The sequence below is a fragment of the Dasypus novemcinctus genome, chromosome 14 (assembly GCF_030445035.2).
Source record: "Dasypus novemcinctus isolate mDasNov1 chromosome 14, mDasNov1.1.hap2, whole genome shotgun sequence".
NCBI classification, from domain to species: Eukaryota; Metazoa; Chordata; class Mammalia; order Cingulata; family Dasypodidae; genus Dasypus; species Dasypus novemcinctus.
This window is the reverse complement of record NC_080686.1, coordinates 2,831,962-2,856,255: the sequence shown is the minus strand read 5'-3', so window position 1 is coordinate 2,856,255 and position 24,294 is coordinate 2,831,962. Positions and strand designations below refer to the sequence as shown.

The following is a 24,294-nucleotide window of genomic DNA, read 5'->3' as shown; positions in this document are numbered from 1 at the left end:
CTAGGATGTATCCCTGTAAGAAGACAGTTTCTAAGGCCCTTAGCTAACATCACCAAACAAAGCTGGAATAGTCCTGCACATTTGGGATTCCCTTCTGGTCAGGGAGTCCGGCAGCAATACTAGACAATAGCATGAGGAGATGCACCTGGTATTTATAGGTGGCACCCTCATGTCTCCTCCAAATACAGAGACGACCACCCTTTTTGTGATGGGGTTGGAGAATGCCAGTAATATCTGTAAAAGTCTGTGAGCTTGTTGAGGAGTGAGGGCCTCCTTCTTCCCAGGGAGAATGCATAGTTTGGGTCTGGTGGCAGGAGGCACTGAGTTGAACCCTGACTCCCGTGATTCCCCCTGGAGAACAAAGCCCCGGGGACAATTCCCTGCAGTAGGATAAGATAGAAGGATAATTGTGGAAGGATTCTAGTGCACAGGTTGCAGAGGGCACCCTGGAGGCTCCAGGCCCAACTCAGATCTGCTTGTCTCTCCACCCCACCACATACCAGCGACACAGTTCTGGAGCTGTGCTGAGATAGCAGTTCACAAATCTTTCTCGGTACTCAGTTCTGGGAACCTCGCTGCTGGAGTCTGGTGTGGGCCGTGCCCATGCCCTGTGGGAGACCAGTGTCAGGGGCAAGAAGAGTTCCAAACATTGACTGAAGAGGAAGAAGCATGATCTCATTGTACAAACAATGGTTTGAAGGGCAGTGAGGGACCAGGGCAGGCTATGGCAGGACAGGCTCTTGTCCCTCATGGGTCACATTTTTATGAAGCTGGTGTAATTAGCAGAGCAGAGAGAATGCTGCCCTATCTTCATGGAGGTTAAGTTCCAGTCGGTGGGGGCTTAGGAGGGACAGAATTATGTCTGATGTCTCTGACATAGGACCCTGCCACAGGAAGGTGGTCATCAGAGATCCATGTGGCAACAATGGCCATTTCTTTCACTCTGCTTTTCACCCACTGCCAGCACTATCTCCTACACCCTGTGCACCTGGTTGGATAGATAACCAGAGGATTTCTTAAAGCTCCCAGACTTTCTCTGCTACAAGCACCTGGTGGCCTTTGTACAGGTCAGCCTTCCAGGGTTTGTCTTGGAGGTTCCAAGCCCACCCCTGTCCCAACTCAGAACTGCTTGCCTCTCCACCCCACCACACAGTAGGATCCCAGTTCTGGAGGTGTGGTGAGATAGCAGTACTCAATACTCAATTCTGTGAACCTAGACACTGGGGGCCTAGGGTGGGCTGCACCCTTATTCTTGTCAGGGGCAAGAAGAGCCCAAAACATGGATTGCAATGGAAGAGGCATGACCTCAGTGCACAAACAACAGATTGAAGGGCCGCAAAAGACCAGAACAGGCTGTGGCAGGACAGGCTATTTTCCCTCATGGGTCAGATTTTTGTGAACCTCAAACTGTGTACAAGTGCTGTGCAATTATAGCAAACATATTATTTCCATGACCTCATGGAGGTTATGTTTCAGTTGGAGAAGGCTCAAGGGAGACAGAGAAGTATGTCTGTCTTTTCTGATATAGGGCCCTGCCATGGGAGGGTGGTTATCAGAGGGTACTATGCACAAATGGCCATTACTTTCATTCTGCTGCTTGCCCACATGTGGCACCATATCCTGAATCCTACGCACCTTGCTGGATGAGTACCCAGAGGATTTCTTCCAGCCCCTAGACGTTTCCTGCCTCAAGCAGCTGGTGGCCTTTGTGCAGGACAGCCTGCCTGTGTCTGCCCTGGGGAGTCATGCTCAAGTTTTCCTTTCTCAGCTGGAACCCATGAAGCTCAATGAGATAGAGACAGAGGGTGAGGATCCCTGAGGCTATCACATGAACGTGTTGGGAAAGGATGAGTCTGGGTCACAAAAGAAGAAACCTCCAGAAGTTGTCTTTGTGCCCACAATAAAGAGTAACTCAGATTACTAAACAGGGGCCTGAAATCTGGGAAGACTTCCTGGGGGAGGTATGCGTCACCCAGTGTAGTGAGAGTGCAATCATTCCTATATTTGGGAAGGCCCATTGAAAGCCAGTCCTGTTGTTGCATCTTCTTCCTTTTCCTGCTTCATGTCAGACCCAGGTTTACAACCACTTCAATGCCACCTCCAGAGCTATTTCCATCAGGGAAACCAGACATCATGCCTACTCTAGGGCTGCAGGCACCTCTGGCACTGACTGAAGTGCTACCTCCAGAGATTGCACCATTGCTGGCTCCCCACTTGGAGCCTGTGACATCACCAGCTATAATGTCATTTACAAAACAGGCAGATGCTCAGATGCTCTACTACCACCTCTAGAGGTACAGTTATTGATGGCTTCTAATTTGGAGCCATCCACTTCACCAGCAGATGCACTATGTCCAGGGATAGAGACAGCTCCATTGTCACCTTCATTGTCTACTCCAGAAGTTGTGTCATTGGCAACTACTTTGTTGGAGTCAGTGAAATCACTAGCAGTAGTACCAGTGCCAGAGATGTTGGTAAATATGATGCCACCTCCACTGTCATCTGTTGATCTGAAATCTATGCCAGATCTGCATTCACTTCAAGAGCCTTCCTGCTCCTCAACTGAGACTCTGGAGATTGGATTGAGCTAGGTGAGTGTTGCTTCCTGACATTCCCTCCCAAGCTGGTGGAGCTGGTGAAGAACAGATGACACTGATGGATGTGGTGAACAACTGGGCTCAGCAGGGTGGAGGTGAGGGGATCTTCTCTGGAATCTACTCTCCCAGACTTGCCATTCCCTGAAGGGTGTCCAGTGACCTGAGTCTAAATCACAGATCCACCATTCTCCATCCTGATGAAAGTGGCAAGTTTCTAATTCTGAAGTCTTCATGTTCCCTATTTTTTTGGAGTAGATCATAGGAAACTAATAAAAGATAGAACAAATGAAGGCTTGTGAGGGGCCTAGCCCCTCACAAGAGGGGAGCTTTCAGAGCTACAGCCTGGTCCATGACTCACCCATGCATCCATTCAGGAGACCTCCAGAGCCTCAAAATGTATTAGACACTGATGGATACTGGAAATGAGGGCAGGCATACAAATGAAGCCCTTGGTTATAGCCCCAAGATCAGCCCTTGGATAGCTGATCAATAGTGTGGCACAAGAGGAAATATCAGGAGGGGCAGAAGCTACTGCCTCCTCATGTGGGATATGGACCCTCTCTGGTGCATGGAAGGAATGACAATGAACTTGAGGAAGACTGCCAACAAAGTATCCTGGTTCTTACATGTAATGGTCAACTTGAGGGGTATAGAACCAAACTTAGGAAACCCCACCCAGCTAAAGCCACACCCTCATTCTGCAGAGCTGCCAATGAGAACACTGTTCCATGGCTTGGGGGTTGCAATCTGCATCTGGATGGTACATGACTGGGTAACATTCCCATCCTCCCAAGGAACTGTTCAAGAATGTGGTGTCTTTGTCTGGGCCCCATCCAGTTCCACCCCTACAAAGAGGGCAAGGAGCACCAGGACCCCCCCCACCCACGCTACTGTCACTCAGTTCAATCATGTGGTCAACTGCATTATCACTACCTACCTTGAGGACCAGAGCCTGAAGTTCAAAGATAGGGCCAAGGTTGTGGAGCATTGGATTGAGGTGACTATAGAATGCCACCCAAGGGCAATCCCCATCCTGGGTTCTGAATCTCAATCTTCTTTTTTAATCAGTCTTTAGGATTGGAATCTGTGCCCATGTGCCCTCTTGTATTAGTCAGTCAAGGGGGTGCTGATACAAAATACCAGAAGCCTGTTGGCTTTTATAAAGATATTTATTTGGGGTAGGAGCTTACAGTACCAGGCCATAATGCATAAGATACTTCCCTCACCAAAGTCTATTTCCATATGTTGGAGGAAATGTCTCTGAAGTCTGTGAGGGTTCAGGCTTCCTGGGTTCCTATGAATTCAGCTCCTCTGTTTTCTCCACAAGGTCAGCTGTAGACTATCAGGTGAATGACTTTGTCTCTCTCCCTGGGGTTTCTGCCATGTCTAAGGAGCCATCTCTATTCCTCTGTGTTCTTCTCCTGGCTTAGGTCCTCTCTTCCAAGGACTTGCTTCTCTTTCCTCTGTGTGCTTACTTCCTGGGGCTCCAGCTTAAGACCTCAGCATCAAACTCCAACAATAAAACTCCAACATCAGAAACCCTCCAACTCTGTCCTTTGCCATGCCTTTTATCTGTGATGTGGCCCAATCAAAGCCATAATCATAACTTAATCCAGATTACAGACCAGATTACAAACATAATCCAATTATCTATTTTTGGAATTCATAATCATATCAAAATGCTACACTCCACCCTTTGAATTCCAAAAAGATATTACAGTATTCAAAAAAAACCTTATGGCTGATGGGTATGGGGAATGGCAGGAAGAGATGAGAGGTGGAGGTGCCTTTGGGACTTAGAGTTGCCCTGGATGGTGCTTCAGGGGCAATCACCGGACATTGTAAATCCTCCCAGGGCCCACTGGATGGAATGTGGGAGAGTATGGGCCATGATGTGGACCATTGACCATGGGGTGCAGAGATGCCCAGAGATGTACTTACCAGATGCAATGGATGTGTCATGATGATGGGAGTGAGGGTTGCTGGGGGGGGAGTGGTGGGGTGGGGGTGGTAGGGTTGAATGGGACCTCATATTTTTTTAATGTAATATTTTTACAAAATCAAATAAAAAAAAAACCAAAACCTTAAATCAGTGACAATGCAAGTACAAAATCATATCACAATTGATATAGAGGTGAAGTGGACATCACAAACCCAGGGTCCACAGAACAGAGAAAATATGGATTAGAGTGAATTTACTGGTATTCTACTATAGAATTACTGTGACTAGTAATGGAAGAAGCTGTAGATTTGATCTGGAGAAAGTGGCCATGATAGTTGCTGAAGGCAGGGAGAGGGAAGAAGAGATGAGATGTGGGGGAATTTTCAGGACTTGGAGTTGTCCTAAATGATAATGTTACTGGGTTTCATTTAGATTCTTTGACTATGCTGGAGAAATGAATTTCAAGAGCAAATCAGGTGTGTTAGGCCAGTAATTTATTCAGGTAGGGAGGGAAGAGAAATGGAAGAAAATAACAAAACAGGTGTCCCACGTAGAGAGGAAGAGGATGAAAAGTGATAAAGAGGATTGATTTACAGGCTACAATTGCACCATTATAGGATATAAATGCCCAGGTTTTACTTGCATAGTGATCCAAGTGGGGGCGAAGCAGTGGGAGCCCAGGTCTAGAGGCAAGAGAGCAAGAGAGAGAGAACTCAGGCCCAGCGCCATTTTTTAAATTAATTTTTCCACCCCTTTGCTAATGGCAGGGGAGGAGTTCCAGATTTTCACCACTTTGATTGCTTACTTCCCCCATCAATCTTCCAGGAGGGCCCAATGATAAAGTCCTTGCGGGAATATCCAGGGCCACTCCTGATTCTGAAGGAAGTCTCTGAGTGGAAGAATCTTAGGGGGGGGGTCTTCCAGCAGCCATCTTGGGGTTGCTGATGGACTCCCTGCCAGGTTCCAGATCCATCTATTAATTCCCTATCTTACTAGCCTGCTTCATTCCCCCCTCAGAGAGTTTTACACCTTTAATCTTAAAGGGGTGCTGAAGGGAGGTTATCTTTTTTCTGTAGCTACTTCCTGCTGGTTAGGGGCTGTAGGCTCTACCTGATGAGGTGTAGAATTCTCTTGCTATTCTATCTCAGAGAATGATGGATCTGGCATCCTGGGCCAAGTTGGATGAAGTTCCTATATGGCTAACAAGATGTTGATGCTGGAAGAAATAAACTTAATTAGAATTTTGAGAATATATGCTCCCACAGGACCACAGAAGTAGAAAAGTCCAGGTGCATGCAAAGGCTGCATTTCTCCAAAGTTGGTGGTAAACAGGATTTTTCTTCAGTTATTTTATACTGTTGGTTAATTCTAAAGAGAAATTACAAAAGACAATGGGGTCAGGTATAATTGTTAATTTTAGTTCCCATGGTAGGAGAGAGGCATTGCCCTTTTAGTTAAGTTAAAGGAGATGAAAACAGACAAGGTTTTTTAAAGGAAAGTCTGGTTTGTTTTCTCCCTAGCAATAGGCATTTGGGCTAGAGTTAGAGGGAATAGCTGACTTTGATACTACTTAGTTTTTTCTTGAAGAGTTATTTCAGGCCGTCCAATGACTGGCACTTATGTGTCCCACCAGGTGCTTTTGGTGAACTGACACTTTCTTGGGCAGCTGGCTTAACTCAGGACTAGTGCACCAAGCTGGAAATTCCTTTAACCTTAATAGCTGTGGGAATGATCAGAACTACAGAGTAAAGTTCTTTACATTTTGGCTCTAATTGAAAATGAGGCTCATTTTCTTGCTAAGTTTTGATCAGAACCTGGTTTGCAGGTCCTGGGTGAGGAAAGATTGCTCATGGACTGTTTCAAAGGGGCTCAGCCGAAGTGGGTCTTAGCTACATCATTTGCTGTTTCCCTTCTGGTGGAAAAACACCTAACCCTGGTAGGATGGCATGTGGATTTGCCAGTCCTCTCCAGGGTGTGATCCCCACCTCTGGATAGAGGGGGTTAAAGGGAGGAGGATAGTAAACCTCCCATTTTCTGAGTTATTAACTGTGCACAGGGGCAACTCCTGGTAATTTCTTTGACTCTCTTCACCAGGCTTTGCCTTTCAGAAAACCCATTTGGCTGAGCTGGATAGGGTATTCTTCCCCAGATGAGTCACTTGGTGAAGTCCATGAAGTGCTTTCCACTGTGCTGCTCCTAGCAGGTACACTTGAGTATCCTTAACAAGCCACCCATCAGCCTCCAGGGTGAACCTCAGGCTAACTGCCCTGGTTGGTTCATCCTGGGTATACTGTGGAACTATCAGTGAACTTTAAGTACTGGTACAGATGCTGGAATAAGGGGTAGGAGGGAAACCTGGGTTTGTGCTGCTGCTTTAGCAGCTGCATCAGCTTGAGCATTTTCCTTTGCTATAGCAGTGCCTGTTTTCTGATGCCCTGGACAATGCATAACTGCTATTTCCTGAGGTAACAGTTAATTCTAGGATTTCTTGCTTGTGCTTAATAGCCAAGGCAGGAGGCCTCCTTCATTTCCCAGTCCTCAGAGATAACAGGACTCCAGCAGCCACTAGACTGGAAGAGGGGACTTATAACCCTGAGGGTCAATAATTCCACCAGGCAGCAATTTAGTCCACATTTGGAACCATGAGAGAAAGCAGGGTCACTAATACCAGTAGGATAGGAGTCAGGGATGTCTCAACTTTGCTTTCCCCTTGGCCATAGGGGTAGAAACTGTTATGAAGTAACCATAAGCAAAGGCAAGGGGTGAGGCTAATTTTGAAGGGACCATAAAGGAAGGTAAGGTCAGTTTAGAATTTACACTTACAATAGTATGTTTAGGCTAAATCCACCCAAATATAATTTTAGTTATTATCTTTTTGCTGTTTTATGATATAAAGACATTTATAAATAGCCTTAACTCTGAGTTACACTTTCTAGTAAAGTTTTACCTTACAGTGAGTTGGGTACCTTTATTAACTAAGTCACAGAATCTTATTAGTAACAACTTTGTGAATGGGAGAAAATAACAGAGCAGGGGTCCCAGGTAGAGAAGAAGGGGATGAATAGTGATAAAGAGGACTGATTTACAGGCTATAATTCCCCATTATAGGATATAAATACCCAGTTTTTGCTTGCATGGTGATTCAAGTGGGGGATAAGGAACAGGAGCCCAGGTCCAGACGCAAGAGAGCAAGAGAGAGAGAGAGCCCAGGCCCCGTGCCACTTTTTAAACTGCTAATTATTCCACCCCTTTGCTAATGGCATGGGAGGAGTTCCTGATATTCACCAGTTTGATTGCTTATCTCCCCCACCAATCTCCCAGGAGAGTCCAATGATAAAATCCTTGGGAAATTATCCAGAGCTACTCCTAGTTCTGGAGGAAGTCTTCTTCTGAATGGCAGAATCTTGGGGGAGGGTCTTCCAGCAGCCATCTTGGGGTTGCTGACGTCCATGTGGACTCTCTGCCAGGTTCCAGATCCATCTATTAATTCCCTATCTTACTAGCCTGCTTCAATATTGCAGAGTCAGATGCTGGACATTATATATCCTGCCATAACCCCCTGAATGTACTGGAGGAAAGTGTAAACTACAATGTAAACTATAATCCATGCAGTGCAGCAGTGCTCCAAAATGTACTCACCAAATGAAATGTATGTGCCACAATGATGAAAGAGTTTGTTGATGTGAAAGGTGTGGGAGCTGGGGGTGGGATATATAAGAACCTCATGTTTGTTAATGTAACAGCTTTTGTGATCCATGTATCATTAAAAAATATAAGAGGTTCCCATATACCCCCACACCCACACCTCACTCCTCCCACAACAACAACCTCCCTCATCATTGTGGCACATTATTCGCACTCAGTGAACACATTTTGGGACACTGCTGCTTTTATAAAGGGCATTTATTTGGGGTAGGAGCTTACAGTTACCAGACTATAAAGCATAAGTTACTTCCCTCACCTAAGTCTATTTCCCTGTGTTGGAGCAAGATGGCTGCTGAAGTCTGTGAGAGTTCAGGCTTCCTGGGTTCCTATGGATTCAGCTCCTCTGTTTTCTCCACAAAGTCAGCTGTAGACTATCAGGTGAATGGCTCTGTCTCTCTCCCTGGAGTTTCTGCTGTGTCTAAGGAGCCATCTCTATTCTTCTGTGTTCTTCTCCTGGCTCAGGTCCTCTCTTCCAAGGACTTGCTTCTCTTTCTTCTGTGTGCTTACTTCCTGGGGCTCCAGCTTAAGACCTCAGCATCAAACTCCAACATCAAAACTCCAACATCAGAAACCCTCCAACTCTGTCCTTTGCCATACCTTTCCCAGGCTGACAGTGGTTTCGTTCATACAGCTTTCTCAAAAATTTTGTTGGTTTACCATGCAGGAAGCAGGGGTCCAAGCCATGAGACCCCTTGCTGGGTGGGGACTTAAGACCCTAATGACATGGCCCAATCAAAGCCCTAATCATAACTTAATCATGCCCAGGTACAGACCAGATTACAAACATAATCCAATTATCTATTTTTGGAATTCTTAGCCATATCAAACTGCCACACGTTCACTGTTCCCAGGCTCTCCCTGTCTAGTGGCACTGTCCTTTCCTGTTATATACCAGAACACTGTACTAACTTCCTACCTATGTTCCATCCTTAGGTTGAGATCAAATCCTCCTCTCTGTGAGTGTCACCTGCTAGTTCCAAGGTATGCCCTTCAGTGTTCCCTTGGCATTGGCATCTTCCAGCCTGTGAGAGGCCATTTGATTGGAAATGATGCTGAAACAGGAGGGAGCGCTGCTTCCTCTTACTGTTTGTTACCTTGTTCTTCCCCAAGAGTGCCAAATACTCAGGAACTACTCTTCCCTCCATGCCATCATCTCTGTTCTTCAGAGCAACTTAAGTCACTACCTGAAGGAGACCTGGAAAGAAGTTTCCAGGTAGGCTGGCCTCTATCCACAGTAGGCCCAGGGGGACAAGATATCTACCCGTTATGCCAAAGTGGCCTGGGCTCTGCTGGGAGGCAGCATGTTCTGTGGCCAGGACTTACTCTGGGATGGGATTTTCACTTTCCATATGACTTTACAGCAGCAGTTCTTCCTCAGGACAAGTTGGTTGCCTTACAGGTCAGGTACAGAGCTGACCCAAATGGAGCTTTTCAAGTGTTTGCTAAAAGGTCCCACACTACTTTGTCCAATTGAAATCAAAATTGGCAAAACCATCTGTTCAAGTACCATGGCAGGGAAATGTCAGGTTTGTCACCTGAGAGCTCACCCTTCAGTACCCTGTCACCCTGGTGTGGTCAGTTGCCTAGATTCTTATCAATTCATCCAGTCACTTAGAATCCTTTGGGTCCCAAATCACACAGATTTATTCTCTCACCCCTCAAGACCATTCTCCAACTTTCCCATCCTTCTTCCCAAGGACACTTGTGAATTCCAAACTATGAAGAACACCTTACTGAACAGGGGCCTGCTGATCCAGGTAAAGTGGGGGCAAGGGTTGTGGCCAGGGAAGACTGGAGCCTGGTTTCACAATGAAAGTTTCTTTGAAAAATTCCAGTCTGATTGTGTCTGGGCAAAGAGGAAGATTGATTTGCTTGGCCATGTGCAGCTGGGGAGCAGTGTGGGGCAGTAGGCCCAGGTCATCAGATGTGGTGACAGCAGTTGGACTTTTCCTCTTAATTGTATTTGGCAATATTCTTGGCTTCATTTTTTAAGAAGTTTTGGATCACAGAAGGTTTACAACTGTGGCAGGGGAGGACCATTGGTGTGGGGTGTCAGTGTTGGGGAATACATGGGAGGACGTTCACCTGGGCATAAATATAAAGTAAAAAAGGTATTCAAAGATTCATGGGGCATTGTCACAGTGGGTGGAGATTCACAAAATAACAAAGAATATTGAATTTCCATCCAGGGGAGCTCTGCCACATTCTCTAGTGGAACAGCAACAATTCCCCAAGTGCAGAGGCAAGGAGTACTGAAGAAGGCTGGTCCATTGACGGGCCCTTGATATTAACTATGCTTATGAGCCTTTGCTCTTGAAATTGCAACTCAGCCTAGGCCTGTGGGGTGCCTAAGAGTTACCTTCTGAGAGCCTCCCTGCTGCTCAAATGTGGCCTCTCTCAAAGCCAAACTCAGCACATAAATGCATTACTTTCCCCTCAGCATGTGATATGACATGACTACCAGGATTTGCCTCTCTCGCACAAAGGGATTACCAGCAAACACCAATTAGCAATGCAACTGGAAAAATATCTTGAGTAAAAGCAAGAAAAGGTAAAGACAAATGAGTTTATATGGCTAGGAGAATTCAAAGTGAGTCAGAATTTCATCCCAGTGGTAATGCTCATGCACATCTCAGCAGAATCTCATAGACTGCCAAAGTAGATACTACCCCAAATAGTGGGGCTCCTGAGGGCTCTGGAGACACCCGCATCCTATGGTCATGGCAGATTGCTTCAGAGTTTGGTGCCTTGCCAGAGGGCCCTTCTTTGGGGTTTGTGCTCCCAAGTGTGACAGAGTTGGACTCAGTTATGACTTCTCTATGCATGCCTCTTCTGTGCCTTCTATTTGAACCTATAGTTGGTGCTGGAGTTGATAGGTGTACATCCAAGAGACTCAAATCTTTGAGCTGTTCATGTGCCAGCTGGGATCTGAGCCTCAGTGGAGCTGCAACACCTACTGTCCAGTTCTTTGGACTCACCCAAGACAACTAAAAGGGTGAGGATGGACAATCAACATACCAAGGAACAAAGAGAGTCTACAACTGTAAGCAAGAGAGTCCCATCCATCAGCCATATGAGACTGAGGCCCCATTTAAATTAGAGGTGGAGGGGGAATCACCATCCCATGATGGGAATAAAATATGGGCTAGAGTAGACTTACTGGTATTCTAGTATAGACTTAAGACTCTAGCAATGAAAGAAATTATATCATTGATGTGGAGACAGCGGCCACTACAGGTACTGAAGGCAGGAAGATGGAAAAAGATGTGTAATACATGGACATTTTTGGGACTTGCAGTTGTCCTGATTGACATTGCAATGACAGATACAAGCCATTATATATCCTGTCATAGCCCACAGAATTGAGTGTGGGAGAATGTAAACTAAAATGTAAACTATAATCCATGCTTAGTGGCAATGCTCCAAATGTGTTCATCAATTGCAACGAAAGTACCACACTAATGAAAGAAGTTGTTAATGTGGGGAAGTGTGGGAGCTGTGGGGAGTGGGGCATATGGAAACACTTTCTGTTATTTTGTGTAACATTTTGTATAATCTAAGTATCTTTTAAAAATATAAAATATATGTTTTTTGAAAGTATTTTTTTTTCCCAAAGGAGGTATGGAGGATTTTTAGATATATTTTTTTAAGTTTTGCAAATGTAGAAGCATACGCTTTGTAAGCCTTAATAAGTTTATTTAAAGATTTATTTTTTATTTATTTCTCTCCCCTTCCCCCCTCCCCTGTTGTCTGCTCTCGGTGTCCATTCACTGTTCTGTGTCTGCTTGCATTCTTGTCAGTGGCACTGGGAATCTGTGTCTCTTTTTGTTGCATCATAAAGTTGATATATATTATATACATACTCCTTACCCCTTAATGAAAAAAACCAATCTAATTACTAAGTGTTAAGTATTTGAATAGACTTTCCTTCAGGGAATACATGCAGTTGACCAACAGCCCAATGTAAAGCTACTGAATATCTTTATTCATTAGGTTTATGTAAATCAAAACTACATTGAGGGAGTTCTTGGAAATGGCATTGATGTAGGTAGGCACTTCCCAGCTCTTTTGCAAAAAAAATGACAGAGAAAGGTCAAAATCCTATCTGAGCTATTTTGGGAATCTGCAATGTAGGAGGCTTCAGGGCATTGATCTGCAGGGAGCTGGACAAAGAGATTAAGAGCCCAAGGGAAATCTCTGAGTTGCTTGCAACTGTAGCTGAAAATGTTGGGTGGGGAACACAGACAACTGCAAAGGTGTTGAATAAGAGGAACCAAGTATCAAAATTAACCTTATCATACACAAATAAAAAAATAAAACTTTAGAGTAGAAAGCCATTGTGGAGGACAGTTTGGCAGTTCTTCAGGTAGCTAACTATAGAACTGTTATATGATCCAGCAATCCCAGTACTGGGTATATACCCAGAAGAGATGAAAGCATGAACATGAACAGATATATGCATACCAATGTTCACAGTGGCATTATTCACGATTGCCGAAAGTTGGAAACAACCCAAATGACCATCAACAGATGAACGGATAAACAAAGTGTGGTATATACATACAGTAGACAATTACTCAGGTACAAGAAGGAATGCAGTATTAACACACAGGGTAACATGGATGAATCTTGAAGACCTTATGTTGAGTGAAGCAAGCTAGGCACTGAAGGACAATTATTACCTGAGCAGGCTCACAGAGCTAGAGATGGAAGACAGGTTTACAGGAGACAGAAACAGAAAAGAAGTTTGTGAGCCAATGCCCATTTGGGCAAAATCTATGATAAGGTGTCAGGGTGTGGTTGTGCAGTGGATAGGCATGACAGCGGTGGTGCAATGATGCTATTGGGCTGGGCAGTGCTGGTTGTAAGGCGGTAAGGTAGGGCAGGTTGGTTGGGCTGTTCATGGAACTGGAGGGAGGGTTTGGGGAGAGGGTAGGCAAACTCTGGGGTTTTGTGGGTTTGTGGATGAAGCTACAACACTGGGAATGTCCTTTTGGCAAATATGGTAGGGGAGGGTTACTGGTTTAGGGATCAATGTGGGGGGCACGCAGGAGAAGGCATACCTGGAGCAGGCCTCCAGAGAGTGTATGAGTGTTCATCTTTTCACAGTGTGTTGTATCAGTGGGTGGAGACCCAAATAATGAGTGGGAAGGTGTTGGAATCCCACCCTGGGGAGTCCTGTTATGTTCTCAAATAGAGGGGTGGGAGACTCTCCAGAGCATAGGCAGTGCCTAATAGGGGAATATAGGCCAGTATCCCAAGTTCTCAATGTTGTTGTAAGTAACTATGAATCTTGTTCTTCAAGGAGTTAAGTTTGGTGTTTGCCATGGGTCCTGAGGGAAGGCGAGGGAGTTGCTGAATAAATGGAACATGGACCATTTTGGGGGCAATGGAATAGTATTACATGATCTTGTAATGATGGATATAGGCCAAGTTAAATTTAATCAAAATTGATAAAATTATATGGCCCAAAATTTAATCCATAATGTAAATCATTGACCATAGTTAGTAGAAATGTTTCAATATTTGTATATCAATTGTAACTAATGTACCATCCACATGTAGAATGTTATTAATAGGGGAAAGGGGAAAATGGGAAGGACGTCTAGTTTATGGGAGGCCCCTGTGTTCTTTATGTCACTTTTCTGTATTCTAAAGCTTCTTTGAAGAGAAAATGAAAAAAAAAAAAAAAGATATTGGGGAATAAATGGAAGCAAATGTCATTGTACTTACAACAGATCTTACAGTGATGAAAGACATAATGCCAAAATTTTAAAAATACATAGTTTTCTCATCCTTTATTATTCCAAGATTTAATTTTTATGTGTTATTTCTTATTTTTTAAAACTATAATTTCATTTTCTTATTAATTACATTTGGTTATTTTGTTGGCTTCATTTTTTAAGAAGTTTTGGATCACAGAAGACTTACAAATGTGAGAGGGTAGGATCATTGTGGTCAGGGTGTCCATTATGGGTGATGCATCTGAGGAGGTTCACCTGGGGCATACCTGTAGGGCATATAAATGTGTTCAAATGTTCATGGGTATTTTCATAGTGGGTGAAGATTCACACAATAACCAAAAGAACATCAAATTCCCATCCTCAGGATTCTGCCACATTCTCTAATGTTACAGCAAGAATTTCCCAAGAACAGGGGCACTGACTAGTGAAGGAGCATGGTTCATTGATGGGCCCTTGCTATTGATGACTGTACTTATGAATCTTTACTTTTGAAATTGAAACTTAGCCTAGTATTATAGTGTGCCTAAGCATTACCTCCTGAGGGTATCCTTTTTGCTCAAATGTGACTTCTCTCTAAGCCCAAACACAGCATAGAAATTTCCTTCCCCCCATTGTGGGCTATGACTCCCAGGGATGAGCCTCCCTGGCTGAAGAATTACTACCAAGCACCAACTAGCAATGAAACAGGAAAAGGATGTTAGCCAAAAGGGGGAAAAGTAAAGACAAATGAATTTATATGGCTAAGAGACTTCAAAGTGAATCAGAAGGTCATTCCATAGGTTATGCTTATGCATGTCTCAAAGGGACTTCATTGACTGCCAAAGCAAATATTGGCTCACATAATAGGGCTCCTGAGGGCTCTAAGGACATCTAGATATTACAGGTAGAGCAGACAGCTCAGGAGTTTGGTGCCCTGCCAGTGCATCCTACTTTGAAAATTATATTTCCCAGTGTGACAGAACTGGAATCTGTTACAGTTTCCCTACATATGGCTCTTCTATCTCTTCTATCTGAACCCTTACTTAATACTAGAGTTTATAGGTGTATGTCCAAGAGACTTTAATATTTGGGGTGTTCATGTGCCAGCTGGGCTCTGAACCTCAACAGAGTTCTAACACCTACTCTCCAATTCATTCAACTCACCCAGGACAACTAACAAGGAGATGATGATGGAAAATGTCCATCCCAAGGGACAAAGTCTGCAACTGCAAGGATAGTCCTATTCATCTGCCCCATGACATCTAAACCCCCTCTCAATTAGATGTGGAGTGGGCATCACCAACTCACAATCCTCAGGATTTGGGAATGAAGAAAGGAATAGTATAGAATTATTGTGATTCTAGCAATGGAGGAACTTATATAATTGATGTGGAGACAGTGGCCACTGGAAGTTCTGAGAGGAGGGAGTGGGAAAAAGAATTATAATATGGGGGCATTTTGGGGACTTGGAATCTGTCCTGAATGACATTGCATTAACAGGTACAGGCCATTGTATATCTTGCTATAACTTACAAAATTGTGTGGGAGAGAGTGTAGTCTACAATATAATCTATAATCCATGCTTAGTTGCAATGCTCCAAAATGTGTTGTTCATCAATTGTAAAAAATGGGGAAGTGGATTTGGCCCAATAGATAGGGCATCTGCCTACCACATGGGAGGTCCAAGGTTTAAACCCAGGGCCTCCTGACCCGTGTGATGAGCTGGCCCATGTGCAGTGCTGATGCATGCAAGGAGTGCCGTGCCACATAGGGGTGTCCCCCACATAGGGGAGCCCCACACTCAAGGAGTGCACCCCGTAAGGAGAGCTGCCCAGCATGAATAAAGTGCAGCCAGGAATGGCACTGCACACATGGAGAGCTGACTCAGCAAGATCATGCAACAAAAATGAGACAGATTCCGGGTGCCACTGACAAGAATACAAACGAACACAGAACACACAGTGAATGGATACAGAGAGCAGACAACTGGGGGGACATAATAAAAAATAAATAAATCTTTAAGGCTGTTAATGTGGGAAAATGTGGGAGGGGTAGGGAGCAGGGCATATGGAAGTCCCCTATATTTTTATGTAATATTATTTAATCTTAGTATCTTTAAAGAAAATAAAGTATATAAAAATATGCAATAGGAAAAGTATATTGAGGTGCCCTCTCCTTGGTGCACAGTGGTGCTTTTGGGCTTGGGACCCAGCCCCTAGGCTGCAGCAGTGGTGGATCCCAGCTGGACAGCTGGGTCATAGTGCAGCTTGAGGGCCAGGAGTTCATGTACCTGGAGAAGAATCACTCAGTGACCATCAAGTGCAACTCCTTGCAAGGCTTGTTGAATGTGAGCATGGGCCACGGGAGGTTCAAATCCAGGCACTAACTTGATATCTTCATACCCTAGGGTAATCAGTGGTGACTTCTACCTGTGCTGCCTCACAAGAAAGGTGTATTCATGGATGGTGTGTTCCATAGTGCCAGGCACCACTGCTGCAGCTGCCATGCATGTGCATGTTCAGGTTTCCCAACACAAACTTCAAGATCATGTTCACCTGCACTATCCAGGAGCGGAGGGAAGGGTTAGAGCCACCCAAGGCCTTGGTGCAGCCATGCAGACCCAGATTTCACCCCCTGACCATTCATATTTCAGACACCATGGCCCACCTGAGAAGCCCCGTGCCTCCCCCACAGGAACAGTGTTGAAAACTCCTGCTCACCCAGTCACCCAGTCACCCAGCCCCCCATTGAGTGGGGTCTTCTGGGTACAAAATGGACCATATTATACCATCTGACCTCAATTTAATGGCTGACAACTTGCAGCCAGAAAATGAAAAGGTAGATTCAGAAGAGACAGTCCAAAGGATGATTCAATACCACCTTATTCCTATGCAACAATTAATAGTATAAGCAATTATGATGGCTCCACATAAACAGCTCACTCTACATGGAATTTATAAAACCATCACTACAAATTACCCTACTACAGGACTTTGGGCAGAGGCTGGCATATTTCAATTCGCCACAATCTCTAATTTTTATTTCATCAAAGCACCAAGCTCCCAGAAAGAACCAGGCAAAGCCTTGTTCTGGTGGATAGACCCTGTCTCTGAGAGCAAACTAATAGAGCAGACTTACGGGAAGAGATAGCCTAGAGGTGGCTTTGCTTTTGGACCCCTCTGGGACTACTGTCTTCTAGAAGTGCCCCAGCCTCTCCCAATCACACTGGAACACTGCCTACCCTCTCAAGTAGCATGCAGATCCCTGATATTCTCTCATGGGCAGGCTCACCAGCCACCCTGTAGCCCAAGCCTGGTGCCCCACAGCCCAAACTTACTGTCATCCAAGGGGCACAGTTCTCCCACAGGTCCCAGGTTCTTGCTCTGTGGTCAGCCAGTTTTGATAACAGAACAGTGGCAGCTGCCACCAGCCCTAAAGCTTTTCACCTGCTTGGTGGTGGCTGTGCCTCCTAGCAGCCCAGGTGCAGATAGTCCACATGGTCCACCAGGTGTCAGTGGTGCTGGTTCCCAGCATGGCTGAGCTGGCCTGACAAACATGTATGCTGTGGCTGGGTAGGCTGTGGTCAACCACACAGCTGTGGTCCCCGCTCTGGAGGCAGAGATGCAAGGGAATGGAGAACACAGGGAAGTCAAAGAGAAAGTAGAGCCTATCCCTGTGATTGTCCAGGCCTACCTGGGACCCACTGACTAGGTGATTCAGAGATCACAGGACATCCCTCTCCAGATGGTCACCACAGTATACCAGGTGATCATGGCCAGCACCAGATCTCCAAGATAACTGCAACTCAGAATGGGGCTCACATTTTGCCTGTCATCTCCATGGGCCAGGGTCAGGGTCAGGGGAACAATGGCAGCTGCAAGCCCCTTGCATCTGGTGACCATGCCTTGGGCATCCTTGACCCCAAAGCATCAGAACCCAAGCCATTCAGGGCAGCCAGAACTGAAGTGGGTCTAAAGAGATGACAGTGAGAGCATCATCATTGCTGTGAAGGTGGATATGTCACCTGCAGCAGCTAGGGGAAAGGGCACCCAAAACTAGACCTTGGGAGACACCTGCTTTAAGAAATAACATTGTGGTGCCAAAGGGAGGCATTTGCTCTCACTTGATGCACAGAGCAAGTTCTCACCTGGAGGGTGGACCTGTGATTGGATTTCACCTCTCAACTCTGAACACACAAAACACAGATGGTCTTAAAACTTCTTAAATTAAAAGTAGAAATCACCCTTGAAAAATATACAACAAACCTCGTTCCCAGGCTGTGGTCTGCTTCCATCAGGCACTTCCCAGCTGCCACTTTTGAGGGCTCAACTTTGAAATAACAGTAAAGCTCCAGCTCCTTTCTTGAGACCAACTATCTCCTGAAAGGCACCCATGACTGGAGCGAGGGAACCTCACAGGGAGCAGGCTGGAACCACTGCACACACTGCCTTCTGGGACGCACCACAGCAGGCCCTGGGAGGCAGACAGTATTTTGTTGTTCACATGTGGACTTAGAATATTTTGGTTTATACTTTTCTTTCTTTACAGAAAAATGAGGTCTAACATTTCAAATCACTCCATTACTTCTCTGGATTTTGGAATCACACAGTACTTCTCATGCAAACTTTCATTTGACAAAAAAAAAAAAATGTAGTTTTTGTTTTCAGCCTATGAAAGGTTGACTTTTTTCTGACCTGTTAAGGTTCAGATGAAGTTCCTTTGACTCCCACAGTGGGTTGTGGTGGAGCAGTTCCCTGATGAATTTCCTCTCCTTTGTCTGCTCTAGTTCCTGTGTCCTCACTGCTTGCATGCTGAGGACCAAAGTGGGGCCACAGGAAGGAACGGTGGGAACTCACAGATCTGCACTTAACCAGTTCTCTTTTTTACTACTTTTTGCTATTTCTCTATGTTGACTTTATCCCTGCCGTAATTCTCCACTCTTAAGTAAAACAAGTCTCACTAAACATTGTATAAGTTTAAAGTGACACAACTATTACTACTTCATTTAGAAAAAAGATTCAGTCTTTTCTCACACACCTTTTTCAAACATAGATCCAAGCCCTCGCCATGGTCTTTGGTTATTTTAGGTGTAATCATCCAAATCACAGGGTCATCCAGGGGCTCACCCACATGAGGGTGTCTGGAGTCCCACCTATTGCCCCTCATCACTTCTTCTAACAAGAGCCACTGCTGGACAGTGGAGCAGAAGCTGCATGTCAATGATGGTCCTTGGAACCAAGAGCCCTCCAGTTGAGCATTTGAAACATCTAGGTTGTCTTCTGATTTGCAATAGGAAATCTTCCCACACCTCCCCAAATGGAATTTGATGCAAAGGCTGACTTCTCTCCTCCAGAAAATAAAAGTGAGAGGAAAGTAAATCAAAATGACTGGGAAATGGAAGGCACAGCCTGGTTTCAGCCCTCATGCCTCAGGAGGAAAAGCATTCACTTTTCCTGACTGTTCTGGGGGGTTAGGGCTGAGCAGCCATGACATTAGGAAGAGGGCTTTGGCCTTATGGTGAACTTTTTTCTCTTTTTAAAAATTTTTATAATTGTCATTTTTTTAAGGATACATAGATCACAGAAAGTGTTACATTAAAAAAATATAAGATGTTTCATTATACCCCCCTTACTCTTCCCACGTCAACAATCTCTTTCATCATTGTGGCACATTCGTTGCATTTGGTGAATACATTTTGGAGCACCGCTGCACTGCATGGATAATAGTTTACATTGTAATTTGTACTCTCCCTCAGTCCATTCAATGGGTTATGACAGGATATATAATGTCCAGCACCTGTCACTGCAATATCATTTAGGACAACTCCAAGTCCCAACAATGCCCCACATCATGTCTCTTTTCACTCCCTGCCCTCAGCAAATACTGTGGCCACTGTCTCAACACCAATGATAAAATCTCTTCCATTGCTAGTCACAGTAGTCTATAGTAGAATACCAGTAAGTCTACTCTAATCCATATCTTATTCCTCCATCCTGTGGACCTTGGGATGGTGATGTCAACTCCACCTCTAAATCGAGAGGGGGCTGAGATTCCACATGGTTGATGGAGGCAATTCTCCTGCTTGCAGTTGTAGGCATTCTCGGTTTACTGGTTTAGTGGTTGACCATCCTCACCTCCCTGTTAGCTGACCTGGGTAAGTCCAATGAACTGGAGAGTAGGAGTTGCAACTCTGCTGAGGCTCAGGGCCCAGCTGCACATGATGAGTCCAGAGATTCAAGTCTCCTGAGTATACAACAAACCAAGTGTCAACCACTGGTTCCATAAAAGTGACAGAAGAGGTATGCATAGAAAGGCCACATCTGAGTCCCATTCCATCATACTCAGGAGCACAAATTCTAAAGTAGGGCCCACTGACAAGGCACTGAACTCCAGAGTGATCTGCCATGATTATAAGACCTGGGTGTCTCCATAGTCCTCAGGAGCACCCCTACCTGGGGTTGTATCTGCTTTGGCTGTCTCTGGGATCCTGCTGAGATGTGCTTAAGTGCAACCCCTCTAATGACCTCCCAACTCACTTTGAAGACTTTTAGCCATATAAACTCATTTTGTAGTTACACGAGCAGCTGATGACTGGTAGTAATCCCTTGGCTCATCTCTGGGAGCCGTGTCCCATGTTAGGGGGAAGGTAATGCATTTACATGCTGAGTTTGGCTTAGAGAGTGGCCACGTTTGAGCAACATGTTCCTCTCAGGAGGGAACACTTAGGCAAACTACAGTTCTAGGCCTAGCTGAAATTTCAGGCACACATGCTCATAAGCATAGTCATCAGTATCAAGGGCTCATCATTGGGCCATCCTTCTTCAATGGTATTTGCCTGTACACTTGGGGGATTGTTATTGTTCCATTGGGGAATGTGGCAGAGAACCCCTGGCTAGCAACTCAGCACTACCTCAGTTGTCATTTGTAACTCTTACTACTATGAAAATACCCAACAATATCTGAACTTTTTTATATACCTGATGTACATGCCATGGAGAAATTTCTCCCAAACATGTGTCCCTTATCAATAACATCCCACACCGGTGTTCCTCCCCCGCCATAGTTGAACCCCTTTGTGGTCCAAATCTTCAAAATGAAGCCTAATATATTGCCAGATTGAATTAGCAGGAAAATAAAATAGTAATGATAGGATTAAAGATTAGAAATAGAATACGTACTAATTTAGAAAAACTAAAATAAAGTAAAAAATAAATCGGGGTGTTAAAAAATGAAAAATATATCTTTTTGCCTTTCATCACTGTAATAGGTGTTGCCCTGTATGTACAGGGGCAAGGCAATTTCTTTCATTCCTTCCTCAGTGTCTACATGGCTTTTTAAAAAATTTTTAGTTTTGTTTTCAAAAAAGTTTTAGATCACAATAAAGTCATATATATAATATAGGGGGCTCCCATAATTGAACATCAAACCCTTTTCTCCCTTCCCCAACGAAGATCTTTTTACTGGTTCATATTATATTTGCTGCAGCTTATGTACAGATATTGAAACAAAGCTACTAAGCATGGTTTCATTTTGTTTTACATTTTGTTTTATATTTTAGACTGTACACTTTTCTAAATTTTTATTTACATTATGGTTTACATTTTAGACTATACACTTTTATAAATTTTTGGTGAAATTTAACATATCTTATATCATCATTGTGGAATCTTGTGGAACCTTTCCATTGCCACCCCCCCAGTTACCCCTGCTTCCATCTATTCTATTCCTCTCTCAGCTTCCCCTTAGAGCCCACAGTGACAACCAACCTTCACTGCTTGAAGGGCCAGATTCACAGATACTTGCAACAATGCTGAGTGCTTGTCAAACTAGACTGCCTTCACCCACTGGGAGCCACCAATTCTCTCGAGAGGCACCCTTCCCTATGTCTGAGAACATCAGGCCTCTCCGGAATGGGGGTACACCTTCTCACTCATCATATGGATCTCCATCCAATGGTATAACACATTATGACAAGATGAGCACTCACACACTCCCTAGCAGCCTGCCCCTGTGCCAGATGCCCCCCATTAAGCACCTTAAACAAGTAACCCTTCCTTAGCATATTTTCTAAAGAGTTTTCTCAACATTGTAGTTTCAACCATGTACCTGACCATCTCTCATGTTCATCTGCTCCCTCCACCCTTCCCCCCAATTCCTTGGGCCATCGGCCCATTCTCCCAACCCTAGCCCCTTCAAGCCTGCAAAACCCCACCCAATAGTATCTCTATGCCCCTGTCTCATCCCTCCTCTGTATAAATACTTACCTTCACTTTATCATAGATTTCACCCATGTAGGCATCAGCCCACCACCTTCCTCTCCCCCCTAATTTCCTATAAGCCTATCACCCAGTCTCTAGCTCTCTGAGACAGCCTTGGTTTGTTTATTTCATATCAGGGAGGCCATGAGAACTTTTAAATGTCATCATCATAATGTTTTTTATTTAAATATAGTTATTTTGGTATTTTATTTTATTTTTAAAGAGAGAAAAATCCTGCATTTTCTTGGTGGAATGAAATGGTTCAAAATGGCATATTTTGGGAATCTTAAAACATTTCTTATTTGAAGACCAAATATAATAAGGCTGTTCTAAGTATTGTGCATCAATCCACAGTGAGGGAATCTCACACTGTAATTGAAGATATGCAAATTACAATTATGAAATTACTGCACACTAGCTGGATTTATAACTCAGCTCTTCAAATAATAAAAATGAAACCATCCTGTGAATGAGGAAAAAAATTACATCGAGACACAACTTCACATCTCCTATGATGGTTATAATTGTTTTGAAAATCTAATAACTGTTGGTGAGGATGTACACAAATTGGGATCCTTGAAAACTAAAAGTGGGAATACCCAATGGGGCAAGTACTGTGGAAAATATTTGGAAAGTTCCTCAATAAGTTATAGGCAAAGTTAACATGTGATCCAGTAATCCTACTACTTGATTTATTTATCCCATAACCAAAAATAGATATTCAAATAGTTGTAAACAAATGTTCATAGTAGCAGTATTCACAACTACCACATGTGGGAACAACCCAAATATCTATCATCGAATGAGTGTATGTTCAAAATACCTTATATCCATATATTGGAATACTGTTCAATCATTAAAAGGAATGAAATAATGGCACAAGCTATAATATTGGCAAATCTCAAAAACATGATAAGTGAAAGAAGTCAGATTAAAAGGTGTCATTGTTAAAGGCTCTGTTTATATGCAATATCCAGAATAGATTAATCCAGAGAGACAGAAAGTAGATTAATGGCTGAGAGAGGTTGAGGGGAGTGTGGAAAGGGGAGTGGCTCCTTTTGTGGGAATGGGCTTTCCTTTGGAGGTGATGAAAATGCTCTGGAACTAGATAAAGCTGATATACACTGTTTACTAAATACCACTGACAGTATGCTCTAAAATGGTTCATTTTATTTTATGCAAATTTTACAACATTAAAAAGTATAGATATGCAAATGCATGGTAATGACATGTTTTATTCAAAAAATCAAATTTTCTTTGGAATATAAATCAAATACACTTTTAGCCAATTAATTAATACATATTAATAAAGCATAAATTCATCCAAAGTGTAGAACCAATGGTATTTGGTATAATCACGTAGTTGTGCATTCATCACTTGAATCATTATTAGAGCATTTTCATTATACCAATAACGATAAAAACAAAAAAACACATGAACAAAAAATACCTCATTACCTCTCAATCTCTCTATACTTCCTCTAGCATATATAGCTGCTATTTTATTTCCTTCTTTCTAGTTGATTTGTATTTACATTTTGTAAAAACATTCTATGTATGCAACATTATCCTAATTATAATTCTCATGAGGTTTCACTATTATGTAGTCCTCAAACATATACATTTTAATATATGTGTAAATGTAAACATTAATAGTTAAATTTTTTAAAAATTAATTTTCTTATGTCTCTTTTTTGTATCAAAATGAGCACATATTCAGAGAAAAATAAAATAAAAATGGCAAATTAAAAAGAACAGAGAGAGGCACCTTGAAAGCTGGAGCCTGGAAGGGTCTGAGACTGGAAGGAGGGAGTTGGAGTTTGCACAGTAGTGGAAGCTGTGAAGTCACTGGCCCCTGGTGGCAGTTTTGTTTGTCCTGGGGAAGGGTGAGCTAGGAAGGAGGTAGGCATGTGGCTTGGTGGAGGCAACAGCTCTGCCATCAAAGTGGCCACCACAGTCTAGGCTTGTGGAGGAGTCACCACCAGGGCTTCCCACCCCCACTTATCCAGGTAAAGTACTCAACTGTGTGGGAAACTGCGCAAATCCTAAAAGTCTGCTGCACAGTGGCA

The 24,294-nt window shown here is 43.8% G+C and overlaps 1 pseudogene; it reads left to right on the top strand.

Moving 5' to 3' along the window:
* Positions 1–2,350: 2,350 nt before the first annotated feature.
* LOC101414169 (forkhead box protein K2 pseudogene) lies at positions 2,351–17,678 on the top strand (annotated as a pseudogene).
* The last annotated feature ends 6,616 nt before the right edge of the window (positions 17,679–24,294 follow it).